The 25,636-nt window shown below is 43.6% G+C and overlaps 1 protein-coding gene across 30 annotated transcripts in view; it reads right to left on the reverse strand.

Moving 5' to 3' along the window:
- ZNF638 (zinc finger protein 638) overlaps positions 1-25,636 on the reverse strand; it is a 166,219-nt gene that overhangs the window by 102,992 nt on the left and 37,591 nt on the right. For 5 of the 30 annotated variants that reach the window (XR_016230293.1, XM_070068952.2, XM_070068950.2 and 2 more), the window contains exon 1: positions 11,906-12,045. The exons of 10 other annotated variants lie outside the window; for them this stretch is intronic. The gene's annotated coding sequence lies outside the window, so the exon portion shown is untranslated. 15 more of the 30 variants (XR_016230292.1, XM_070068951.2, XM_070068949.2 and 12 more) reach the window with 7 other exon arrangements.

The following is a 25,636-nucleotide window of genomic DNA, read 5'->3' on the forward strand; positions in this document are numbered from 1 at the left end:
AAACTACCATTAACATTTTTCTAGGTATTACATTCATATACCTCATTTGGTGCTACTTTGTTAGAGCACTGCTTGTCGTATAGTACATAAATCCACTTTGGCACTTAAGAATGCTATTATTACAATGGCCAGTTAACACAGGAATCCAATTGTTCATCAATCAAGAACCTAACATGTCATTCTGTGTTTTTCTTCAGTTTAACTGTCCATCCATCTGTTAATCTCTCCCACTATGGAAACAGACCACATATCCACTCTGCCAACTCTTTTCTACCTCGAGTTTCACACAACTCATAATTCCAGAAGTGCTACAACTGTGGGTAGAGTACCCTCTTAGAAATTAAAATGCCAAAATGTGGTGCCTCAAGAAAATGGCCAGGGACCAGAGCTGTGGTATATCGGGTAAAAGCCGCCCCTGCAGTGCCGGCATCCCATATGCACAGGTGATGACTCAAATATTTGGCAAATAAAATGGCCAAAGAAACAGAAAGCTAACAGGCAGACAATTACAACGTTTATTTAGCATCTTGAAGGGCATCACAAACTTTACTGCTACCTCAAAGGATGGACAAACACCATGAACTTCTTTCTGAAAAAAAAGTAACTTCTATTAATGTACAATGCTGGAACAAATCACTTTAAGAACCAGATAGTAACAACTCCATAAGGCAATGAATTTCCAGGAAAACAATAAATGGGTTGAGTATAATCAGATACACCTTTTTATTTTTAGGAGCATATCACTTCAAATATAAAATGGATTTCTTTTTTTTTTTTTTAAATAGGGTGGGTTTTATTTATTTACAGACTTTATTTATTCTAGAGGTAGAGTTACAGACAGACGGAGAGACAGAGAGAAAGGTCTTCCACCTGCTGGTTCACTCCCCAAAAGCCACAATGGCCGGAGCTGAGCTGATCTGAAACCAGGAACCAGGAGCTTCTTCCATGCCTCCCACAAAGGTGCAGGCGCCCAAGCACCTGGGCCATCTTCCTCTGCTTTCCCAGGCCATACACAGAGAGCTGGATCGGAACAGGAACAGCTGGGACACTAACTGGTGCACATATGGGACACCAGAGCCACAGGGGGAGGCCTAACCTACTAAGCCACAGCACCAGTCCTTTTAAGAATTTCTGAAGTACAGTATTGTATTCATTGTAAATGATGCTCCCCTAAAGATATGCACTGGTGATTCTGCCTACATTACCACCCCTAATAAATATAATAGATTAGTTCAAGAGCCAAGTTGAAATAAAGAAGTGCTCTCCGGTATCTTTTTAAACTATAAATTAGAAGATATGCGGAAATTTATAAAACTCAAGTAGTGTTCACAGCCAGATTTACTGCCTTACTGAGAAAGCACAGCACTGAAACAAAATAAACCATTATATGAAAGTTAAGTAGGTCCAAGAGGTAAACACAATATTGAAGGCATTCAATACCCAGTTCCAACTGTTTTTGAGGCCTAACTGCATCTTTGCCTTCTTTGTCATTTTTAGTTTCATTCATGGAGGCATGAGCCAAAAAAAAGTCCCATCTGCCTAAAGTGGACTCCAGAATCTTCAAGTAAGCATATTTAAACTACCCAACTAAATGCTTTTAAAAACTCCAAAAATGGGGACCCACATTGTGACATAGTAGGTAATGCTGCTGCCTGCACTCAGGCCCCTGTATCCATGTAGAAGACCAGGAAGAAGCTCCTGGCTTTTACTCGGCTCAGCCCTAGCCATGGCAGACATCTGGGGAGTGTACCAGCATATGGAAGATCTCCCTGTCTCTCCCTTTCTCTATGTAATTCTGCCTTCCAAATAAATAAATAAATTTTACTTTAAAAATGCCCAAAAGCAATCTTTACAAAATAGAAAAGAACATACATGGTAAACTATATTTTGTGTAAAAAGGAAATATTAAAACACACATACACAAGTATATGCTCATGATTATAAGAAACACAGGAAGAATAATAAAAATGATGAAGTTAGACCTCCCCCACTGCCCACATGGCTAGCAGGGGTCCAGGCAGTTAGTTTATCTTCTGCTGCCTTCCCAGGCACATCAGGAAACCAAACGGGAGACTCAAACAAGCATTCCGATACGGGATGTTGATGTTGCAAACAGTGGCTTAATCTGTGGTGCCCCTTACTGTTTTAACCTTTGGAACTGTGTTAACAATCTACAATCCTCCCCCTTCACACACACACACACCCCATCTGTTCTACTGTTGTGCAGCAGAATGCCCAACACAGGACATAATTATAGTGGCAGATTCTTGGTCTAGTAGTTAAGATACCACTTGGGATACCCATAGTCCATATCAGAGTACCTGGATTCAAGCCCCCCCACCACTCTGATTCAAGCTTCCTGCTCATGGATACCCTGGGAGGCAGCAGGTGATGACTCAAATATTTGAGTTCCCACCACCCATGTGGAAGACCTGAACTGAGTTCCCAGCTTTAATCATTTGAAAGTGAATCAGTGTATGGGAGATGTGTGTCTGTTTTTAAGAGAACAAATAGAAATGCTTAAAAAATTAAATCAGTAAGGATAAAGAAACACCCAAAACTGAAAGCAAATTAATTCAATCATATTTCCACTAAATACCACAACCCACTGATTGGGAAAAGAAAACTAATCCAGGGGCCGTGCTGTGGCTCAGCAGGTTAACACCCTGGTCTGAAGTGCCAGCATCCCATATGGGTGCCGGTTTGAGACCCGGCTGCTCCACTTCCCATCCAGCTCTCTGCTAATGGCCTAAAAAAAGCAGTGTAAGATGGCTCAAGTCTTTGGGCCCCTGCACCCACATGGGAGACCCAGAAGAAGCTCCTAGCTCCGGATTGGCGCAGCTCCAGCCACTGCGGCCAATTGGGGAGTGAACCATCAGATGGAAGACTCTCTCTCTCTCTGCTTCTCTGTATAACTCTTTCAAATAAAATAAATCTTTAAAAAAAAAAAGGAAACTAATCCAAGTGATTTATGAAACCACTATTCAATCTATACACCTTCATTTTTAGTGAAGCAGGAGGAAAGGATAAACAACAAATTTCCATTCTTAGCTATTGTTTTGGGTAGTGAGATGGATGAAGAAATAGTGAAACTACTTTAATGTATTATGGTAAGACTCAGCAAGTAAGTAAATGCTTTAGGAACTAAGGCCCTCACCGTGGAAGACAACACAGATATGAAGTGGGGAAAAAGCAAGAACGTAACAGTAATAAAGACTCATAAATCCAGGAGTCCCTAAGTCCATACCGAAGAATCAATCAGTAGAAAAGAGAAAGGTTCTTACTGAATTCTCAGTTCCTGTCTGTAAATGTAGAGGAAAAGATGGAGTTGGAAAATTATCATTTTGGAACCATCCAATAAAAAATGTTTCAAGTAAGGATTATGAATAGATGTTATATCCAGAGGGAAATCTTAAAATGTCTCTCCACAGCACACATTTTAACTAAACACATGACCAAACAATATTATCATTCATGGAGGAGTGATACTCTGGGGACCTATCATCACTTATGTAACAGGAATGCATAATTTGAATGTATTCAAGAAGAAACATTAGCAAACCCAAATGAGAAATGTTATATTAAAAATAGCAAAATGTATTGAAGTCAACCTCACAAAACAGAAGAAGCAAGCTATCAAAACATTCCAGCCTAGGGGTCAGTGCTGTGGTGGTGCTGGCATCCCACGTGGGCACTGGTTCAAGTCCTGGCTGCTCTACTTCTGATCCAGCTCTCTGCTATGGCCTGAGAAAGCAGTAAGGATGGCCCAAGTCCTTGGGCCCCCTACACCCATGTGGGAGACCCAGAGGAGGCTCCTGGCACAGCTCCAGCTATTGCAGCCTTCTGGGGAGTGGGCCAGCAGATAGAGGACCCTTCCCCCCTTCCCTCCTTCCCTCTCTCTGCCTCTGCTCTCTGTAACTCTGCCTTTCAAACAAATAAATCAATCTTTTTAAAAAAAAAATCCCAGCTGGGGCCAGCACTGTGGTGCAGTGGGTTAACGCCTTGGCCTGAAGCACCAGCATCCCATATGGGCCCCGGTTTGAGATCCGGCTGCTCCATCTCCCACCAGCTCTCTGCTATGGCCTGGGATAGCAGCAGAAGATGGCCCAAGTCCTTGGGCCCCTGCACCCACGTGGGAGACCCAGAGGAAGCTCCTGGCTCCTGGCTTCAGATCAGCGCAGGTCCAGCCATTGCGGCCAACTGGGGAGTAAACCATCGGATAGGAGACCTCTCACTGCCTCTCCCCTCTCTGTGTGTAATTCTGACTTTCAAATAAATAAATATTTTTTAAAAATTCCAGCATAAAGAAAACTAAAGAAATCTAACAATTAAATACAGTATTTGATCCTAGAATAATCCTGCTGGGGTGGGGTGGGGGGAATGCTACAATGAACACCACTCAGTCAACTGACAAAACTGAAATAAAAATAGTAGATGGAAGAATTTTATGTTAAATTTACTGAAGCAGGTCTTTGTACTATGACTATGAATGCAAATACCCCATTTTTAGAAATGCACATTATTCGGGCCGGCGCCTCGGCTCACTAGGCTAATCCTCCGCCTTGCGGCGCCGGCACACCGGGTTCTAGTCCCGGTTGCCCCTCTTCCAGGCCAGCTCTCTGCTGTGGCCTGGGAGTGCAGAGAGGATGGCCCAAGTCCTTGGGCCCTGCACCCCATGGGAGACCAGGAGAAGTACCTGGCTCCTGACATTGGATCAGCGTGGTGCTGATCACTTGGAGGGTGAACCAACGGCAAAGGAAGACCTTTCTCTCTGTCTCTCTCTCTCACTGTCCACTCTGCATGTCAAAAAAAAAAAAAAAAAGAAAAGACAGACAGACACAGACACATTATTCAGGGATAAAGGACCACAACATATGCAACTTACAAGTACTATAAAATAATTTAGGAAAGGGGGTGCAAAAAGGAATTACCCTATCACCTGGAGCTAATTTTCATTAAAAATATGTTAATGACCGAATTTTTTTAGATATACTGACTTTTGAACCTTGTTAATATATTATTTTTTAAAAGAATTATTTTATTTCTATGAAAGACAGAGTTACAGAGAGAGGTAGAGCCAGAGAAAGAGAGGTCTTCCATTCCACTGGTTCACTCCCCAAATGACTGCAACGGCCAAAGCTAAGCTGATGTGAAGCCAGGAGCCAGGAGCCTCTTCCAGGTCTCCCACGCAGGTGCAGGGGCCAAGGACTTGGGCCATCTTCACTGCTTTCTCAGGCCATAGCAGAGAGCTGGATTGGAAAGTGGATCAGCTGGGACTTGAATCAGTGCCCATATGGGATGCTGGCGCTGCAGGCTAGGGCTTTAACCCACTGCGCCACAGTGCCGGCCCAGTGAACAAACATTTTATGACCATGTAACTTCTTAACTGTACACAAAGTCAAAAATACTATAAATGGAGCTGGCATTGTGGCATAGCAGGTAAAGGTGCTGCCTGCAATGCAGGTATCACAGATAGACATGGGTTCAATTCCCGGCTGTTCCACTTCTGATCCAGCTCCCTGCTAATGTGCCCAGGGGAAAACAGCAGATGACCCAACTGCTTGGGCCTCTGCTATTCATGTGGGAGACCTGAATGAAGCTCCCGGCTCCTGCCTCCAGCCTGGCCCAGCCCTGGCCACTTCAGCTATTTGGGGAATGAACCAGCAGAAGGAAGCGCGCTCTCTCTCTCTCTCTCGCTCGCTCGCTCTCTGTCTGTGTCTGTGTCTCTGTCTCTCCCTTTAACTGCCTTTCAAATAAATAAATCTTAAAAAAAAAAAAAAAAGAATACACACAAGCATGGCAAGAGGCAGACAATCTGCAACATAACAAAGAACATCAGCTCCAAACACACTTTTGGATTTGGTCCTTCTTATGTTGCCTCCCTATTGACTACTTTTTTTTTTTTTTTTTGGACAGGCAGAGTTAGTGAGAGAGAGAGAGAGAAAGAGAAAGGTCTTCCTTTTCCGTTGGTTCACCCCCCAAAATGGCCGACACGACCGGCACACTGTGCTGATCCGAAGCCAGGAGCCAAGTGCTTCCTCCTGGTCTCCCATGCAGGTGCAGGGCCCAAGCACTTGAGCCATCCTCCACTGCCTTCCCGGGCCACAGTAGAGAGCTGGCCTGGAAGAGGGGCAACCGGGACAGAATCCGGCGCCCCGACCAGGACTAGAGCCCGGGTGCAGGCGCCGCAGGCGGAGGATTAGCCAAGTGAGCCGCGGCGCTGGCCTCCCTATTGACTATTATTCAGTCCATTATGCAATTCCTAATAATTTGATCTTTGGGGAAATTTCCACTAATCTGAAGATACCCACCCTGCTAGGAGGGGTGCCAGCAAATGACTTCATGCAAAATTGGTTTACTCCCGTAAGTAAAATTTATCACTATTAATTCGGCTTTAGAGAAACAGTACGGTATAGTGATTTTTGAAATGCAGGTCCTTCATCTGCATTTTAATTCTGGTCTTCCTGTTTGCTAACAGTGTGACCATGAGCCAACTGATTAACCCAAACTTCAATCCAACAAGTGAACATGGAAATATAAACAGTACTCATTTAGAATGTTGTGAAGTAAGCCAAGAATTTGGAGATACAGCTTGGGATGCCCATACACCCTATTAGAGTACCTGGGTTCAGGGCCAGTAACTGAATAGTTCAAAGAACTATCTTAATAGTTTCAACAAAAGAGCATTCAAAAATATCTGAATATCGGGGCCATGCTGTGGCATAGCAGGTTAGGCTACCGCCTGCAATGCTGGCATCCCATATGGGTACCAGTTCGAGTCCCAGCTGCTCCACTTCTGATTCAGCTCCTTGCTAATGAGCCTAGGAAAGCAACAGAAGATGGTCCAAGTGCTTGAGTCCTTGTACCAATGTGGAGGACCTGAAGAAGCTCCTAGCTCCTGGTTCCTGGCTTCAGCCTAGCCCAGCCTTGGACAGCCGCTGCAGCCATCTGAGGAGATAGAAGATTCTCTCTCTCTCTCTCCCTCTTAACTCTCTGCCTTTCAAATAAATAAAATAAATCTTGAAAGAAAAATAAAACGAAAGGGTGCTTGGGTTCCAGTCCCGAATTTGCTTCCAATTCCAGCTTCTGCTAATGCACACCCTGGGAGTCAGCAGGTGATGACTGAAGTAGTTGGATCCCTGTCACTCCAATGAAAACCCAGCTTCAGCCTGGCTCAGCTCCAGCCACTTGGGGAAGTAAACTGATGAATGGATGATCTCTGTCTCTACCTTTCAAATAAATAACAAATTAATTTTTTTAAATGTTGTGAGGATTACTTGAAATTATATCTCCTGACAGACAATAGGTACTCAAAAAACATAAAACAAAATGCTTTACTTAACGAGGTGGGTGTTTGTTCCTTTAAGACGTGGGCAAATCTGAAAATCACAATATACTAGATAAGGAAATTAACTGCTCACTTTCACTTGTCTTCAGTGTATCCTAAATTGAGGTCTAGCAGAACACACTTGTTAATTAAAAAATTCTAACTACTGAATACATTTTTTAAAGTCCTATTGAAACTGATGGATTCAGATGCTGATGAAACAAAATATTATTTATAAATCAATATATAAAAAGCAAAGTTTTCTTCAACACACACAAGGTGGGGAGCTTATAAATAGTCTTAGGAGCTATATTTACCAATTATCAACAAGTTGCTTTCATTGTACACCTTACACAGAGCCTGACCTCAACAAATTTTATGGAAATTTTGTGTTTCTACATGGTGGATGAGATACAGCTGGGGAAATCTGAATACTATCTGAATATATGATATTAAAGATTTATTATTAGGGCCCGGCGCTGTGGCTCACTTGATTAATCCTCCGCCTGCGGCGCCAACATCCCATATGGGCACCGGGTTCTAGTCCTGGTTCCTCCTCTTTCAGTCCATCTCTCTCCTGTGGCCTGGGAAGGCAGTGGAGGATGGCCCAAGTGCTTGGGCCCCTGCACCCACATGGGAGACCAGGAAGAAACACCTAGCTCTTGGCTTCGGATCGGCATAGCTCCAGCCATTGTGGCCGTTTGGGGAGTGAACCAATGGAGAGAAGACCTTTCTCTCTGCCTGCCTCTCTCTGTCTCTGTCTCTCTCTCTCTCTCTCACTGTCTGTAACTCTACCTGTCAAATAAATAAAAGTAAATACAAAAATTTTTAAAAAGATTTATTATTAAGATGCATGCATTTGGTCTAGCAGTTAAGATGGTCACATCCCACACTGGAGTGTTTGGGTTAATACCTGCCTCTAGTTCCTGACTCCGGCTTTCTGCTAATATAGACTTTGTCTGATATACAAAGCAGTGATGGTTCAGGTACCTGGGTCTCTGACTCTCAATTAGGAGACCTAGACTGAGATTCCAACTCCCCAGCTCCACCCTAAATCTTAGCCCCGGCCCTAGCCCCAGCCAGGGTCCACAGAGGGAATTTGGGATGTGAACTAGAGATGGGACTTATACTTCTGACTCCCAAATAAGTAACAACAACAACAAAAAAAATCCATGCAATTATTGAGTTATTGTTAGCAATTAGTTATTTTAGATCTGACTAACATGTTTCTCCTAAGTATTTTAGAAAAAATTTTACACTACATTGATGAAATGTATACAATTTGCTTAAAAATAAGGTGAGAGGCAGAGACAGATATTAACTATTAGCTTTTAATTACTGAAGTTGATAGGTAGCATGAGTGAACCACTACATAATTCTACTTTTGTGCATGTTTAAAATTTTCTGTAACAAAATTTTTTGTAAAAAGTTCAATAGAAAAGAAAGTCAGCAAGTTACACCCAGAAAAACACTAGAAAATTTATTTGAAAGTTCAATAAGAAGACTTATGGAAACAAGACAGTTAAAAGTATAAACACTTAATAAAAACTGGGATAATCAATATATTTTGGATTAAATATCAGAAAGTTCAAAAAGAACTGAAAAATAATCTAAAATCGATGGATCCCAAGGTAACCACTATGAAAATATTTGTATCTTAAAGCTATTTCTCCTATGCTTCTGGCTCTTTATTTTCAATTCAAAACCCTTGTTATGCTTGACTTTCATTGTTACAGCTGTGTTTTATTTCTATACCCTGCCTTTTCCTCACCATTGTTTCTTCCCATTGTTCTCATCCATCATTTACTTATTTTTCTTTCATTTTTATCCAAAAATTTCAGTACAAAACAACGCTGAAAGAGTAAAAAAGTTAGAAATATTAGGGCAGGCATTATGGCACAGCAGGTAAAGCTGTGCACTGGCATCTCATGCGGTTGCCAGTTCTTGTCCCAGCTGCTCCACTTCCAATCCAGCTCCCTGCTAACAGACTGGGAAAGCAGCAAAAGATGGCCCAAATACGTGGGCCCCTGTCACCCATAAAGGAGACCCAAATGGTTTCGGCCTGGCCCAACCCTGGCCATTGCAGCCATCTCTCTCTCTCTCTCTCTCTCTCTAACTCTTTCAAATAAGTAAATAAATCTTAAAAAAAAAAAAAAAGTTAGATATAGATGTGGGCTTACTGGTGTTAGCTAAACAGTTGTTTTCAATTTGGAGGCTCTCTAAACCACATTTCCCCATCCATTGGCTCCTGTATAGGGTACTCAAAGCACTGTTTCCTAGTATATAAAGCATTTCATTATTAAGGTGGACAAGTTTATTCAATCTTTGATGGGTACACATTAAGTAATGGTAGAAAAAGTCCAGGCAATGGCAAACTACCAGCTAAGTTCATTTACTTAACATCTGAGCATCTAATATACACCAGACACAGAGGCTGATACAACAATTTTTAACAATTGTGTAAGTAAATGGATACAAAATATTTTGATAAGGACTGCAAGAGGGAAATGTTTCACATCTATAGAAGCACAGAATATTTTAATGAAAGTTAAATTAGATGATCTTTCGTATTAAGTGTATCCACAGGTTGCAATTTTCTACCAAAATACACTACCTCAACACTTTAAAATTTAAGAGAAAATGGCTAATATATATTAAGAACCCAGTGTACACCATGGAATGGGAGTTTTTCCGTGGGTTGTCTCACTTAACAGTGCAAAAAGTCCCAAACAGGAAGTATTATCATCACCATTTCACAGATAAAGAAACAAAAGTTCAAAAGACTGAAATAAAATTAAGTCTCATAAGCACACTAAAACAGGGATTTGAATCCAGATACTCTGATTCCCAAAGCGTACTGGCTTTCCACTAAACCATTTGTCTCTAATTTTCTTCCATTACATAAAAACAAAATTTACAGAAATCACCTTCTTAAAAGCACCCAAGAGAAAAATTTTAAGGCAGCCATGAAGTATAGAGAGACGATTATGAGTCTTTTCAAAACTACAGTTTCCGCTGTACAAACCCTCTGTAATAAAATGCAAAAAATTTACAAATATAACCAATACATAAGGCAATAGGTATGTACAGCATGAACAAATGCATTCTAAAACCTAGTTAGAAAAACGAATGCAATTTTCTGATTTCTTCCAACGGTTTTATATCTACCCTTAGCTTGGTTCTAACACAAATGACCAAGGAGGGAATGGCCTGGCAAATTTTGATGTATGTACACGTTGTATACCACAAAATTACCTGGAAGTACCCATTACAGAATATGAGAATATAAAATAAAATGTATACGAAATGCTGTCAAAAAATTTTTAAAAACGCCACACGAGCCCAGCGAGTCTCAAACTACTAAATCAGTAACAAAATTGAAAGCAATTCTGAAGTGATGTTATTTATGCATTTATTTTTCTGCGTAAATTTCCTTAAATACATCTTTTCTGGCAAATTTATTTTTCCAGGGTGCCATTTTTGATTCCAAATCTGCATCCGCAAACAAAACAATCTTGAAAACTGAGTTAACCCTTTGCAACAAATGAGGGGAAAAGGTTTTTTTTGTTTTTGTTTTTGTTTTTTTTTTTGTACACAACTCCAAAGCTGGTTAGAGAATGAATTACATCAACACAAGCAGCTGGTGACAAGTTTGACTTCAGAACTCCTTTCCCGTCCCCTATCTAGAAACGCCGCCTGAGAACGAATTTCAAGATTTTTAAGAAAAACCAGATTGAAGCAGCCTCCCCAGTCCAGCCCAATTCAAGATGCTGTTAACACTGTGGGTTCCCTCTTTTGCAATTACCTCCAACAACAAAAGATCTGTCACAGACGTCGTCGAGTTCTCCAGGACGTGGGACACACTTTCCCCACGGGAAAAGAACCGGGCGCGAACTCGCAATGCCACAAAAACCCATCGCTCACGCCCCGCGTCCACGACTCCGGGCCCGCAGCCGCGCCGCGCACACGGGTGACACCTGTGCTGCTCCCACTCCCACGCCGGGCAGGCTCAGGCCACCCCGGCCCGCAGAAGCCGCTCGCTCGAAACCTCCCCCTTTCAAGGCCAGCCCCGAAACACGCTCTTCTCCGATCGCTTCTTGCACCACGTCGCGGGCCAAAGGGCTCGGCTCAAACTCCACCGCTCTTCGTGCCCGACAGCCACGGCTCCTCCCTCCTCGGGGCTCCCGCGGCTGTCAGGCTACGCGCGGCCGCCGCAGGCCTCGCGCCGCTGGGGAGGGGGCCGCCCGGCCTCGCCAGAGGTCTCTTCTCGCTCCTCGGCGCACCGGCGCCGGGCGGCTCTTCCCAGGGCAGGGGCCCGCGCGAGGGCCCGGCCCGGCCCGCCCGGGCGGTGAGCGCAGCACCTCGGGCGCGGGGCCGCCCAGCTCCCCTCCCCATCCCGGGGGTCCCCCGGCCTCCTCCCGCCCCCGCCGCTTGCCCGCCGCCATTTTGTGCGCAGTCGCTGCGACACAGATACAATAGTCGGCCCGGAGCTCCCGGAGCGGCTCCGGACCCCCGCGCCACGGCCCGCGTGTGCCAGCCCCCTGCTCCCCTCAAAACAGCGGTCCTACCTATGCCTACCGACTAACAGCCGGATCCCATTCGCGCCTCAGTTTAGCCCTCAGCCTCCAGTCCCGACGCCGAACAAGCTACCGCCTCCACAGAGCTACACGCATGCGCCCCTCCAGCCTCTGCGAGCCCCAGGGCGCCGGCGCCTGCGTACCGAGGGTGGGAACGCGGCCGGCTCCCGCAAGGGGGCGCTCCCGCGAACCCAAGAGCCCTCTCGACCTGCCTCCGCACTTACCCTTAACACCTGCACTGCCTCGCCGCCTCCGTGAAGTCTCCCCTGATCACTTCTGCCTTCGATGACAGCACTAAACCCGATAACCTTTACCTGGCACTTAATATCCTCATGCTTTGTATGGTTTGAAGATTCTGCGTGCCTGTCCCCTCGCACCTTGTACCCTTTTGTCGGCCCTGTAGGAATGACATGCTGTATACCGTAGCCACTCAAAATGTCAGGAAATTAGAATTCAACTAAGGCTTATTGAGCTAAAAGTTTAAGCCTCTGAAAATCCTTTTATAGGTCATTTCAAAATAAAAAGACCTGTGTGATAGACACTTTTAATACTCATTTTACCCGTGAAAAATACTGGGTTGAGAGAAGTTAGATTGTTTTCCCCAATGCTTTAATCTGCTGAACAGAGTCCTACTACACTAACGAAAACTCAATCATATGGGCGCCGGTTCCAGCTCCCTTCTGTGGCCTGCGAAAGCAGCGGAGGATGGCCCAGGTGCTGGGCGCTGCACCCGTGTGAGAGACCGGGAAGAAGCTCCTGGCTCCTGGCTTTGCATAGGCGCAGCTCCAGCCACGTGGGCCATTTGGGGAGTGAACCAGTGGATAGAAGACCTCTCTCTCTCTCTCTCATCTCTCCCTGTAACTCTGCCTTTCAAATAAATAAATAAATCTTAAAAAAAAAAAAAACTCATCAGACAAAATCCGGAAAGAAAAACTCAGCAAGCTCTGCCTTTTGGATAGTACACTAATCACACCACCCACCTTGAGCCTCCCACAGTTCTACCTAGCACCCAAGTTTCCTTAAAATAAGCACAGGACCACCTAAGAAAAGTCTTTTTTTAAAGATACCTACTGATTTTCATTTCAAACTAAAAATCCTGCTAGAGGCAACAAGCCAAAAATAACAGAAAAAGCCAACAAGCTCCTCCATACATTTCTTTATATTTACTTAAACATGCACAAAAATGTAATCTGCACATAACAGGAAAAGTTTTTTCCCAAAAAATATACATGTTAACCAGCCATTTCTTTACTTCCCAACAATCCTTCCAGTAAATCATATATATCATATTTTTTAATGTTCATTTATTTTTATCTATTTGAAAGGCAGTGAAAGAATCTCTCCCATCTCCTGTGTGGAGCTGTCAGCGTCTTCTCCATCTACTAGCCTAGTGCATTTCTTCACTAAAAACAACTCCTTTTTACACTCTTTGCTTCTGTTTCTGGTAAGCTGACTTTTTCTTACCAGGAGGCATTTCTTATTATAGGAAAAAATGCAGACCCTTTGTCAAATGGTGCCTTTGGTTTTCCCCACTGGTATTTTGTTCTTGAGGGTCTTTGCCATTATAAACTTAAATGTTTCACATAATAAATCTATCCCTCTCCTTATGACTTATGAGTTTTTGTTTGTTTTGGAAGCCTCGTTCCATCCCCTGGAAATATACACACCCAGAAATTATATGACATTTTCCTAAGTTGCCTAAACTTTTCTTTATAACTTCACAATTTTATTTTCTTACATTTTGATGTTTAATCAATCTAACATTTAATATTTTATGATGTGAGGTAGAGATCAAGCTTTGTTTTCTTCCCAATGAGTAAAGCCAATCATAGGCCAGCACCGCGGCTCACTAGGCTAATCCTCCGCCTGAGTCGCTGGCACACCGGGTTCTAGTCTAGATCAGCGCGGTGCTGCGGTGCAGTGGAGGATGGCCCAAGTGCTTGGGCCCTACACCCCATGGGAGACCAGGAGAAGCACCTGGCTCCTTCCTTTGGATCAGTGCGGTGCAACGGCCACAGCGCGCCTGCCGCGGCGGCCATTGGATGGTGAACCAACGGAAAAGGAAGACCTTTCTCTCTCTCTCTCTCTCACTGTCCACTCTGCTGTCAAAAAAAAAAAAAAAAAAAAAAAGGCCAATCATAAAGGTTCCAGATACTAAGTAAATCATCCTTTCCCCCTTAATTGAAATGTGTCTTACCTTCTAAAAAGCAAACAACACAAACTACTTGATTCCCATATATAAATATGGGCTTGTGAACCCAGAGGTCTGGCTTAACAATCTATTTGTCAACCCATGGGTCAGCATCATTTGGATAACTAACCCAATAAATACGGATTGTTTGTTTGTAGTTTCTGTACCTTATGGTGTCTGACATCTTACAACCTTTCTGGCTGGGGGAGAAACTGCCCCTCCTGGGATTGGCCAATTCTCCAAGACAGCAAGGGGCTCAGCAGGAGTAAACTAAGGGAATCCAAGTCTCTGCCTGCCCTATACACCCCAGGGGGCAACCCCATAGTTTGGAACTTAAAATTCCTCAAAAGAGCCAGTCCTTTTTATCTTCTGCTCCCTCCCTGACCTTGCCTTTCCCTTGGAAACAGTAGAGGCCTTGACCGGAGCTCTCTCTGCTAGAGGCCCTCCTGACTCCTGACTCCTGCCTGACCTGGGTGTTTCCAGGACCTGGGTGTTACTCTGAGCCTCTCCCAGTGTCCTCTTGTCTGCTCACCTGACTGACCATCACATATAAGAACAGCGAACAAGAAACTCCTTGAGGGCCCACTCTGCCATCTGAGGCAGTAACAGAAGCTGCAGTCTTGTTAGGTAGCAAGTCAGAAATTTAGCCTGTGTGTGTGTGAGAGAAAGGCCTGAAGACCAGCACCCACTGCGGAAGCCCCAGAAGCCCAGCATCTTGCACTTCAAAGTCCTGCTCAGGCCCTGATAGCTTTCCAGGCGGCCCCAGCCCTTCCCCCAGGGAAAGCTCCCAGGAGAATTCTCTCTCAGGACCAAGTGAGTTACCCAACCTAATAACGGGTCAATAAAACTTTCTCAGATGCCCTAAGGAAAGCCCCCTTACTCTTCCCCAGGCACTAGCAAATCTGGAGAGAAATCTAATTTTCACTCAACAAACCCTTCTCCATCCTTTGTCCTAGAGGAGAGGAGGAGGGGGGTAAACAGACTCCCTTAAAAACCTAGAGAATCCAAACAGACCGCTAGCTCAGCCCTCTGCTCTCTGCTGAGCCGCCCACCTGGCCTGCCCAGGTGTATTCTGTCCACTCAACCATGTAACCCCGCTCTCCCCAGACTGAGTGACTGGGCACTCTCTCTGTGCCTTCCATTCTGACGGATGCCCTATCCCCAATAAAGCCTTATCACTCTGCTCTCTGTCTCATGCCTGAATTCTTTCTTGCGTGAAGACAAGAACCCCATGGCCTTCCCGCTTCCCCCCGGTGACAATCTGATTTAAGGTGGTGAAGAAAGGCATCACTAAGAAGGCGGTGTTTAAGCAGAAACCTGACTGAAGTGTGAACACACAGGATAGACATCTGGGAGGTAGAGCATTCTAGATAGAGTGAACATAAAATATAAAAGCTCCAAGGTGAAAGCCAGCTTGGAATACTTGAGAAACACCAAGGAAGCCACAGAGGCTACCGTCACACGGAGAAGGGGGAGGGCAGCAGGGACCACTGAGAGGCTATGTTAGTTTGCTGGGGCTGCCATGACAAAATACCAAGCCTAGGTGGCTTGAGCAACAGACTTCTACTTTCTCGGTTCTGGAGGCTTCAAGTCCAAGATAAAAGTGTGGACAGGTTTGGTTTCTCCCGAGTCCTGTCTGTGGCTTGCAGTTGGCCACCTTCTCACTATGTCCTCACATGGCATTCCCCCTGAGCACAGGCATCGCAGTGTCTGCCTCTTCTTGGGAGGACACCACTCATTTTTGAATTAGGCCCCACTGCCATGATCTCATTTAACTTTAAACAACTCTTGAAAAGTCTCCAAATACAGCCACATGTTGAGGTGCACTGGGGAGGTAGGCCTTCAACATATGAATTTGTTGGGAAACTCTATTCAGTCTGTAACTTTTGAGAGTTTTAGTTTTTACTGTGAATGAGAAAGGTAGGTTTGGAGCATAGGAGTAGCATAATATTGACTCACGTTACACTGGATACTTACTCTATGCCAGTATTCTAAACATTAGAAGATACAACAGGGAACAAAATTCAAGTACCTCTCCTCATAGAATTTACATTTTAGTGGAAACAAACAATAGCCAAGTAAATCTATAACGTGGTAATATGAAATAAAAGCCATGCAACAGGTAAGGGAAAATGTGAGGCAGGGGCTGGGAGATGTTTTAGCCAGGGTATTCAGGGAAGTTATCTCATAACTGCTAAGCAGAGATGGAAAGAAGGCAGGGAAAGCCAAACAGATACCTGAAGAAGAGCTCCCAAGCCCGAGGAAACATCAGGAGTCAGGGTCCTGGGGCAGGGAGCTGAGGGAGAGTGATGGAGAGGAAGGAAGAGGATGGACAAGCAGCCAGGGATTAGATCGTGAAAAGCCTTACGCTGAATAGAACACTGGCTTGGCAATCACAATCTCTGCTTGGACATTAACCTTACAGGGTTTCAGTTTTCTCACATGTAAAAGGGGGACAGGAGGAGACTAGAGTAGATTTTAGCTTATCTTCTCGAGTTGCTTCTATAAGTCCTCCATCCCATCTGTATGACTCAGCTTTTCATTACTTTAAAATACCTATGAGGCGCTTCTTAGGAAGGAAGAAGGTTTATTTCAGCTTCCAGTGTAGAGGTTCCCAGTCCAGGAGTGGGAGGCCCATTGGTTAGGCATCTGCCGAGGCCAGAGGGTGCTGGGGGATCGGTCACATGGGCAAGGCAGCAAAAAGAGAGAGAGAGAGCAGATTCCTCCCTACCCTCTGTGAGGCTTCTCCTAATGCCATCATGAGCCAATCACAGGGCTCCACGCTAGCCTCTAAATCCAATCCAGTCACTTCCCAAAGGCCACACCTTCAAACCCCATTGTTGGATCAAACCTCCACTGGAGCCCATCAACAGTTAATTAACTGTTAACACAAGACCTTAAGATTGAATGTCTGCAAGAGTGGAGGAGTCAAAAATTCTCAGTCCACAACACCACCTAAAAACATCAATACTCTTGCCAGGAAAAGAAAAGCTATCTTAGCCCACAAGGTCTTCTTACTACCACTCTACTCCACAATTCCCCACCCTCTTCTTTTATCCTCTCTTATTGCTGATCGGCCAGTACTGAGCAGCTCTTTGCAGAGCTCAGCCTCTGCCAGCTCAGCACAGTCACAGCTCAATGCCTGCTCAATGCAAAAAAGGGCAGTCATCACAACCTTTCTCCTGTGATCTGTTTGTGTAAATGGGCTTTGTGTCATGACCCAGAGAATCCCATCACCATTTCAGCTCTAGCGAAAGTGGCCTAATACATAGGATGTCAAGACAACTACTGCCCTTCTTCTGTCTTCAGAATCCAGAGCTAAGTATTGGGATAAACACAGGACCTTAATGAAAAGTTAGAGAAATCCCAGTCGTTTACTGTCTTGTGTGCATAGCCAAGACTACAACCTCTAAGGAACAAGGACAGAGGTTGCACATTGCAAGAGGAATAAACTTCCCTACAACAGTTCAGTTCAGTCACCAAACAAATAAACAAGCAAACAACAATAAAGGCCAAAAATCTCAAGGGAAGGGGAGACTCTAAAATGTCCTGTTTTCAACTCCTAAATCACAAGACATGCAAAGAAATAAGAAAGTGTTACCTAAACAGAAAATAATGATAGGCAATAGAAGCTGCAAGTGAAAGGTCCAGATGTTGGATTTAACAAAGACTTCATAGTACCTATAATAAATATACTGAAGAACTACAGGAAAATGCAATAAAAATTGCTAAGTATGATAATAATGTTGTAATAAGTAGACAGTATCAATAAAAAGGACAAAATCATTTTTAAGAGGAACAAAATGGACACTATGGAAGTAAAATATAAGTATAAGTATAAGTATAAGTAAAATATAAGTATAATAACTAAAATAAAAAGTTCACTAGGCTGGCGCCACGCGGCTCAATAGGCTAATCCTTCGCCTGCGGTGCCGGCACACCGGGTTCTAGTCCCGGTCGGGGCACCAAATTCTGTCCTGGTTGCCCCTCTTCCAGGCCAGCTCTCTGTTGTGGCCAGGGAGTGCAGTGGAGGATGGCCCAAGTGCTTGGGCCCTGGACCCCATGGGAGACCAGGAGAGGAACCTGGCTCCTGGCTTCCGATCAGCACGGTGCGCCGGCCGCAGTGCACCAGCCACGGCAGCCATTGGAGGGTGAACCAACAGAAAAGGAAGACCTTTCTCTCTGTCTCTCTCTCTCACTGTCCACTCTGCCTGTCAAAAAAAAATTTTTTTTTTCACCAGAAGAATTCAGCAACAGAATTGAATTTTCAGAAGAATCAGCAAACTTGAAGATAGGCAATCAGCAAACTTGAAAATTGTACAATCCAAAGAATATATGAAAAAAAAGTGTAGGCAAAAATGAAGAGATCCTCAGAAAAATATGGGACACTTTTAAGTGTACCAACAAATACATAAATGGGATTACCAGAAGAAAAGGAGACAGAAAGGAACAAAAAAAAAATTTGAAGAAATAACAGCTGGACACTTCCCAATTTTAATGGCAAACAGTAATATATACATCCAAGAAGTTTGACCTCAAGTAGTATAAATAGTGAGATCCACAAACAAACATATAGTAAAACTTCTAAAAGACAAAGTATTGCAAAAGCAGCAAGAGAAAAAAAAAAAAGACTCATCACAAACTGATTCTAATCAGAAACAATGAAAGCCAGAAGACAGTGGAAGGACATTTTCAAAGAAAAAAGGAAAAAGAAATGTCAACCAAGAAACTTATTCAATGTATCTATTTTTCAAAAATTAAAGTTAAATAAACACATCTCATATTTTTTAAAATGGAGAGGACTTCTAGAAATTCCATCTTACAAGAAAAGCTAAAGAAACATGTTGGGGTGGAAAGCAAGAGACCTCAGACATTAACTCAAATCCTAACAAAAACACAGGAAAGGTAATATGTAATTATGAAAGTCCGTTACTTGGGAGACACACCATACCCAAATCATAGCAAATACTAAAAGTGCCTACATTAGTAAATATATAAAAACCAGTATTGCACATTAGGATTTCAACTCTTCTGCTTTGGTGGTTTTTTCCTATATGATTTTTTATTTTTATTTATTTATTTTTTTTTTTTGACAGGCAGAGCGGACAGTGACAGAGAGAGACAGAGAGAAAGGTCTTCCTTTTCCGTTGGTTCACCCTCCAATGGCCGCCGCGGCCGGCACACCACGCTGATCTGACTCCAGTAGCCAGGTGCCTCCCCTGGTCTCCCATGCGGGTGCAGGGCCCAAGCACTTGGGCCATCCTCCACTGCACTCCCTGGCCACAGCAGAGAGCTGGCTTGGAAGAGGGGCAACCGGGACAGAATCTGGCACCCCGATGGGGACTAGAACCCGGTGTACCGGCACCACAGGTGGAGGATTAGCCTAGTGAGCCACAGCGCCAGCCCTCTATATGATTTTAAAGGATGAATCCATAAAGATGCAGTTTGTGACCATCACAACAGGAAGGATAATACAGCTGTGAGGAAGCAAGAGGTTTTTTTAAAATGAGCTTATCTTTTATTTTTAAAATATTTATGTATTTATTTGAGAGACAGAGTTACAGAGAAAGAGAGGGAGAGACAAAGAGGTCTTCCAGGCACTGGTGCTATGGTGTAGTAGGTTAGGCATCTGCCTGCAGTGCCAGCATCCCATATGGGCCCTTGTTGGAGTCCCAGCTGCTCCACTTCTGATCCAACTCCCTGCTGATGGCCTGGGAAAGCAATATGCTTGGGCCCCTGCAGCCACATAAAAGACCTGGAAGAAGCTCCTGGCTCCTGGCTTCAGATCGGCCCAGCTCCAGCCCTTAATGCCATTTGGGGAGTGAACCAGTGGATGGAAGACTCTCTCTCTCTCTCTCTCTCTCTCTCTCCCCCTCTTAAGTAAATAAATAAATAAATGTAAAAAAAAAAAAAAAAAAGAGGTTTTCCATCCACTGGTTCACTCCCCAAATGGCAACAAGTGCTGATCTGAAGCCAGGAACCAGGAGCTAGGAGCTTCTTCCAGGTTCCCCATGTGGGTGCAGGGGCCCAAGCACTTAATACATCTTCAGCTGCTTTTCCAGACCATTAGCAAGGAACTAGATTGGAAGTGGAGCAGCTGGGACTTGAACTGTTGCCCATATGGGATGCCAGTGCCACAGGTGGAGGCTTAACCTACTACACCACAGCACCGGCCCCTCTTTTTCTTTCTTTTTTTTTTTTTATTACTAACACTAATTGAGATGAAGTCTATTTTGTCTAATGTTCAAATTGAACATCCTTAACCCAGTACAATATATGAAATGCTCTACATTCCAAAACATTTTTTTAAAAAAATTATTTATTTATTTATTTGAAAGTCAGAGTTACACAGAGAGAGGAGGAGAGGCAGAGAGAGAGGTCTTCCATTCCACTGGTTCACTCCCCGACTGGCCGCAATGGCCAGAGCTGTGCCCATCTGAAGCCAGGAGCCAGGAGCTTCTTCCAGGTCTCCCATGTGGGTGCAGGGGCCCAAGAACTTGGGGCATCTTCTGCTTTTCCAGGCCATAGCAGAGAGCTGGATTGGAAGTGGAGCAGCCAGGACTTCAATTGGCACTCATATGCTGGCACTGCAGGCGGCAGCTTTACCTGCTACATCACTGCACCAGCCCCCCAAAACTTTTAAGCACTGACATGATGCACAAGTGGAAAATTCTACCCCGTTACCTGTGATGGGTCACAGTCAAAACACAGGCACAATAAAAATATTGTGTAAAATTATTTTCAGTCTCTCTATGTAAGGTATATTTGACACAAAAATGAATTTTTTCTTTATATTTAGGCCTCATCCCCAAGGTATCTCATTATGTATATTCAGATATCCCAAAGATTTAAAAAAATCCAGATCTAAAACACTCTGGTCCCAATTATTTTGGAGATGAGTCATTGAACCTGTATGGCCTCCTCAGCTTTCTGTTTTTGCTACTCATTTATCTGCTTTCTCATCCTTTTATTTTCAATTTATTTGTACCTTTGAATCTAAAGTGTATTCTCTAGAGAATATATTTTTGTACACATGTTTTTACAGGTGTGACAATCCCATTTATTGGCTGGATTACTTAATCCATTCACATTTAATGTTATTGATTATGTCTGCCATTTTCTTTTTCATTCTCTACTACTCTTATGCCTTTATTTCCTCTATTCCTCCTTTACTGGTTTCTTTCTCATATGAATATATTCTATTGTAATATCCTAATTATTATAGCAATTTTTTTCATTATTTACATATGTTAAAATCTGTTTTCTTAGTTGTGACTCTAGGGTTTACCCATATACACCTTAACTTTCAGAATCTATGTCAGATTTATACTTAATTTCAGTGATATTTATATAAAGTTTATTTTTAAATATATTTTTACTTTAATTGATACATTTCAATTATACATGTTTATTACTTATTCTATTCACTTGAAAGGCAGAGAGATGCAGAACAGGAGTTTGGGGGAGGTCTTCCATTTGCTAATTCATTCCCAAAATGTCTGCAATAGCTGGGGCTTGGACAGGCTGAAGCCGGGATCCTAAAAGTCAATCTAAGTCTCCCACGTGGGTGGCATTGACCCAGCTACTTGAGTTATCGCATGCTGCCCCGGGGTATGCATTATCAGGAAGAGGGAATCAGAAGCAGAGTCTGGATTCAAGCCCAGGCACTCTGATAAGGGGTGTGGGTGTCCCAGTGGCCTCTTAACCAGTGCCCCAAATGCCCACCCCCTCCAGTGATATTCAACAAGCTTCCTGTTTTGTGACTGTGATCTATCCTCACATGACACTTTTTTTTTTTAATATTTATTTACTTATTTGAAAGTCAGAGTTGGGGGGGGGCGGTGGCGGGGAAAGAGAAATTCCTTCCACTGGTTCACTCTCCAGATGGTGCAACAGCCAGGCCTGGGCCAGTGGAAGCCAGGAGCCAGGACTTCATCTGGGTCTCTCACGTGGTTGGCAGGGGCCCATATATCATATCATCCTGAAAGATGTCTTCAGCACTTTGTATGGGGCTGGTTGACTAATGGTAAACTTCATCAGTCTTTGTTTATCTGCGAGTATATTAATTTGTCCTTCATTTTTGAAAGATAGTTTTATCAGATATAGAATTTTTGGTTGGTGATTTTTATAAAGATTTACTTACTTACTTACTTACTTATTTATTTGAAAGGCAGAAGTAGTGTGTGTATGAGAGAGAGAGAGAGAATGAAAATGAATCTTCCATCTGCTGGTTCACTCCACAAATGGCAGCAACACCCAGAGCTGGGCCAATCTAAAGCCAGGAACCAGGAGCTTCTTCCAGGTCTCCTACATGGGTGCAGGGGTTCAAGTACTTGGGCCATCTTCTGCTGTTTTCCCAAGCGCTAAGCTGATCTAAAGCCAGGAGCCAGGAGCTTCCTCCAGGTCTCCCACATGGGTGCAGGGGCCCAGGGACTTGGGCCATCTTCTACTGCTTTCCCAGGCCATAGCAGAGAGCTGGATCAGAAGTGGAACAGCCAGGATTCAAATCAGTGCCCATATGGGATGCTGGCACTGCAGGCAGCGGCTTTACCTGCTACGCCACAGCGCTGGCCTCCTGGTTCGTGATTTTTTTTTTCCAGCACTTTAAATATGTCATCCCACTGCCATCTAAGGAGCAATCAGCTATCAATGTGATTGTGGATTCCTTGTAGATGACAAGTCACTTCTCTCCTGCTGCCTTCTGTCTTCTCTCCTTATCTTCATCTTCTAACAGTTTGACTACATTATATCTCCATATAGATATTACATTACATATTATATATTACATTATATATATTATATTACATTATATCTCCATATAGAATTCAGCCTGCTTGGAGTTCATTGGATTTTTTGGATGTTTTCATGTTTTTCATCAGATTTGGAAAGATTTGGGCCATGATTTCTTTGGGGAGTCTTTCCGTTCCATTTTCTCTCTCCTATTCTGTTGGTGCTTCCATTATGCATACAGGGTTATGTGTGATGGTGTCCTACAGGTAGGTGTCTTAGGCTCTATTCATTTGTCTTCACTCTTGTTCTCTTTCTGTTCAGCAGACTGGATAATCTCAATTAGCTATTTTCCAGGGTGCTGATTCTTCTTCTGCCTGCTGCTCTATTGCTGAGCCTCTTGTTTTAACTGCCTCTCATTTACCCCATTCATGAAGGGGAGACTCCTATCCCAGGATTACAGGGACAGTGAAACACATACCATCTGACCCTTGAAAAGTGAGGCTGACAGAGCTCACTGTTACATATACTCACAGCCAGGGTGAGGATATCACAGGGCCACATGGGAGCTGTATTCCAGACCAGAATGAGCAAGCAGGGTCTGTGGAAGAAAGCCATTGCAATTTCAGGAAGGCGGGGTGGTGGTGGTGGGGGTCCCTGGTTCCCACAGGAGGATGTTACTGGATAGTTTGAATAACTACACAGGCTAGCAAGGAACTCCCTAGTCCCCATGATAGGAGAGGTAATTGGGCTAGTGGTACAGAGTTTCCTGTTGAAATGACTAAAATTTTCTAATATAGATTGTGGTGATAGCTGTATAATTCTATGAATATACCAAAAACCATTGAATAGTATCCTTTCAATGATAATTATATGATACGAGTTACATCTCAATAAAATTTTTATCTTAAAGCTTCCTTCCCTAACTGATGAGAGTTATTTTAAGGCTACATAGAAAAGAAAAACAGCACAAGTCTCCAGCTCGCTGCCCAAGGGTCAGTTTTCACAGAGCAATGGAATATGATCTCGTCACCATTCCTGACCCAGCCCCAGATCCGCTGGCTCCCTCATCTAGGCGTTCCCTCTGAAGTAGGCAGCTGTTGTTCCCTGCTTTGGTGAGTCTATCACACAAGTGACTCAGTATTTCTAGATTCTTCCTCACATAAATATTGGCTCTGTTTTTTGTTTATTAGGGTCTCAAATTCAAATTTGCTTGGGTCCCATTGTCCTTTATGGGGGGAATTATTTTCCTACTAATTCACTCATAAGTCACTTGCTAGATATAGCTCTTATTCCTACTTTAATTATTCTATGGTAAAGGCAGTAATTTAATATGATGCAAAGCTTAAAACTTTGTAAGGGGAAACATCTTGGAGCCTTTTCCTCATCTGAAGGAGTATGTGAAAAGCAATCAGAGTCTAAAAGAATCTTTTCCAAGACATCCTTTGCTTCATTGTTATGGTTCTCAAGACAAGCTCTTTGCTTCATTGTTACCATTCTCAAGACTTCTCTTTGTACTTATTTTGTATCTTTATTTTTGTACTTCCCAACAAGCAATTTAAAAGGGCAGAAGACTCCGGGAACTATGGAGGCCAAAATGAAGTGACACACCCTTTCTAAAGTGCCTAGAGAATGTTAGTGCAGCATTTTATAACCAATGAAAATATCCTTTAGGAGTGAATGTGACATGAAGACACTCTCAGATGAAAGAGCATGAGTAGTGTTTATAAACAGAACTACTCTAAAATAATTGCTAAAGGAAGTTCTTCAGACCACAAGGTAATGACACCATACAGAAATTTGGAACATCAAGTATATAAAGGAGGCACAAAAAAACTTTTAAGAAAATACCTTGGGGCCAGCGCCGTGACTCACTAGGCTAATCCTCTGCCTGCGGTGCCGGTACCCCAGGTTCTAGTCCTGGTTGGGGTGCCGGATTCTGTCCCGGTTGCTCCTCTTCCAGTCCAGCTCTCTGCTGTGGCCCGGGAAGGCAGTGGTGGATGGCCTAATTGCTTGGGCCCCTACACCCGCATGGGAGACCGGGAGGAAGAACCTGGCTCCTGGCTTCGGATCAGCATAGCTCCAGCCGTGGTGGCCATTTGCAGGGTGAACCAACGGTAAAGGAAGACCTTTCTCTCTGTCTTTCTCTCTCACTCACTGTCTAACTCTGCCTCTCTGCCTGTCAAAAAAAAAAAAAAAAAAAAAAAAAAAAAAAAAAGAAGAATGAAAGAAAAAGAAAAAAAGAAAGAAAATACCTTGGTAAAAAGGTTTTTCTCCTTTTTCATTCCTTAAATATGTTTGATATTTTAATTTATTTATTGCTATTTATTTAAGAGACAGGAGGCAGTGTGGGACGAGACAAAGATATCCTTCATCCTCCAGTTCTCTCCCCAAATGCCTGCAAGAGCCAGGGCTGAGGAAGTCCAGGAACCCAATCCAAGTCTCTCACATGGGTGGAGGGCCCCAACTATTCAAGCCATCACCTTCTGCCTCCTCGCATGTGCTTAAGCAAGAAGCTGAAACTGGGAGCAGAGCTAGGATGCAAACCCAGGTATTCCAATATGGGATATTCCAATACGGGATGAGGGTGGCCCAAGCAGGGACTGATTACTACACCAAAACCTTGCTCTTATATTTGTTGTTTGAAACCAACAATAATTGTCTGCTGGGGTTTTGACATATTTAGGTACAATATAAAGGAAAACTGTAGCATGTACAGGAAAGGACAAGCAGACCTATGTGGTAGTCATGTTACCAAATTCAAACAAAAATGGTAAAACAGGGACCCTAGGAAGATTGTGAGGTGCCAAATAC

Source organism: Oryctolagus cuniculus, chromosome 2, assembly GCF_051225735.1.
Source record: "Oryctolagus cuniculus isolate XC-2025 breed Fujian yellow rabbit chromosome 2, ASM5122573v1, whole genome shotgun sequence".
Taxonomy (NCBI): domain Eukaryota; kingdom Metazoa; phylum Chordata; class Mammalia; order Lagomorpha; family Leporidae; genus Oryctolagus; species Oryctolagus cuniculus.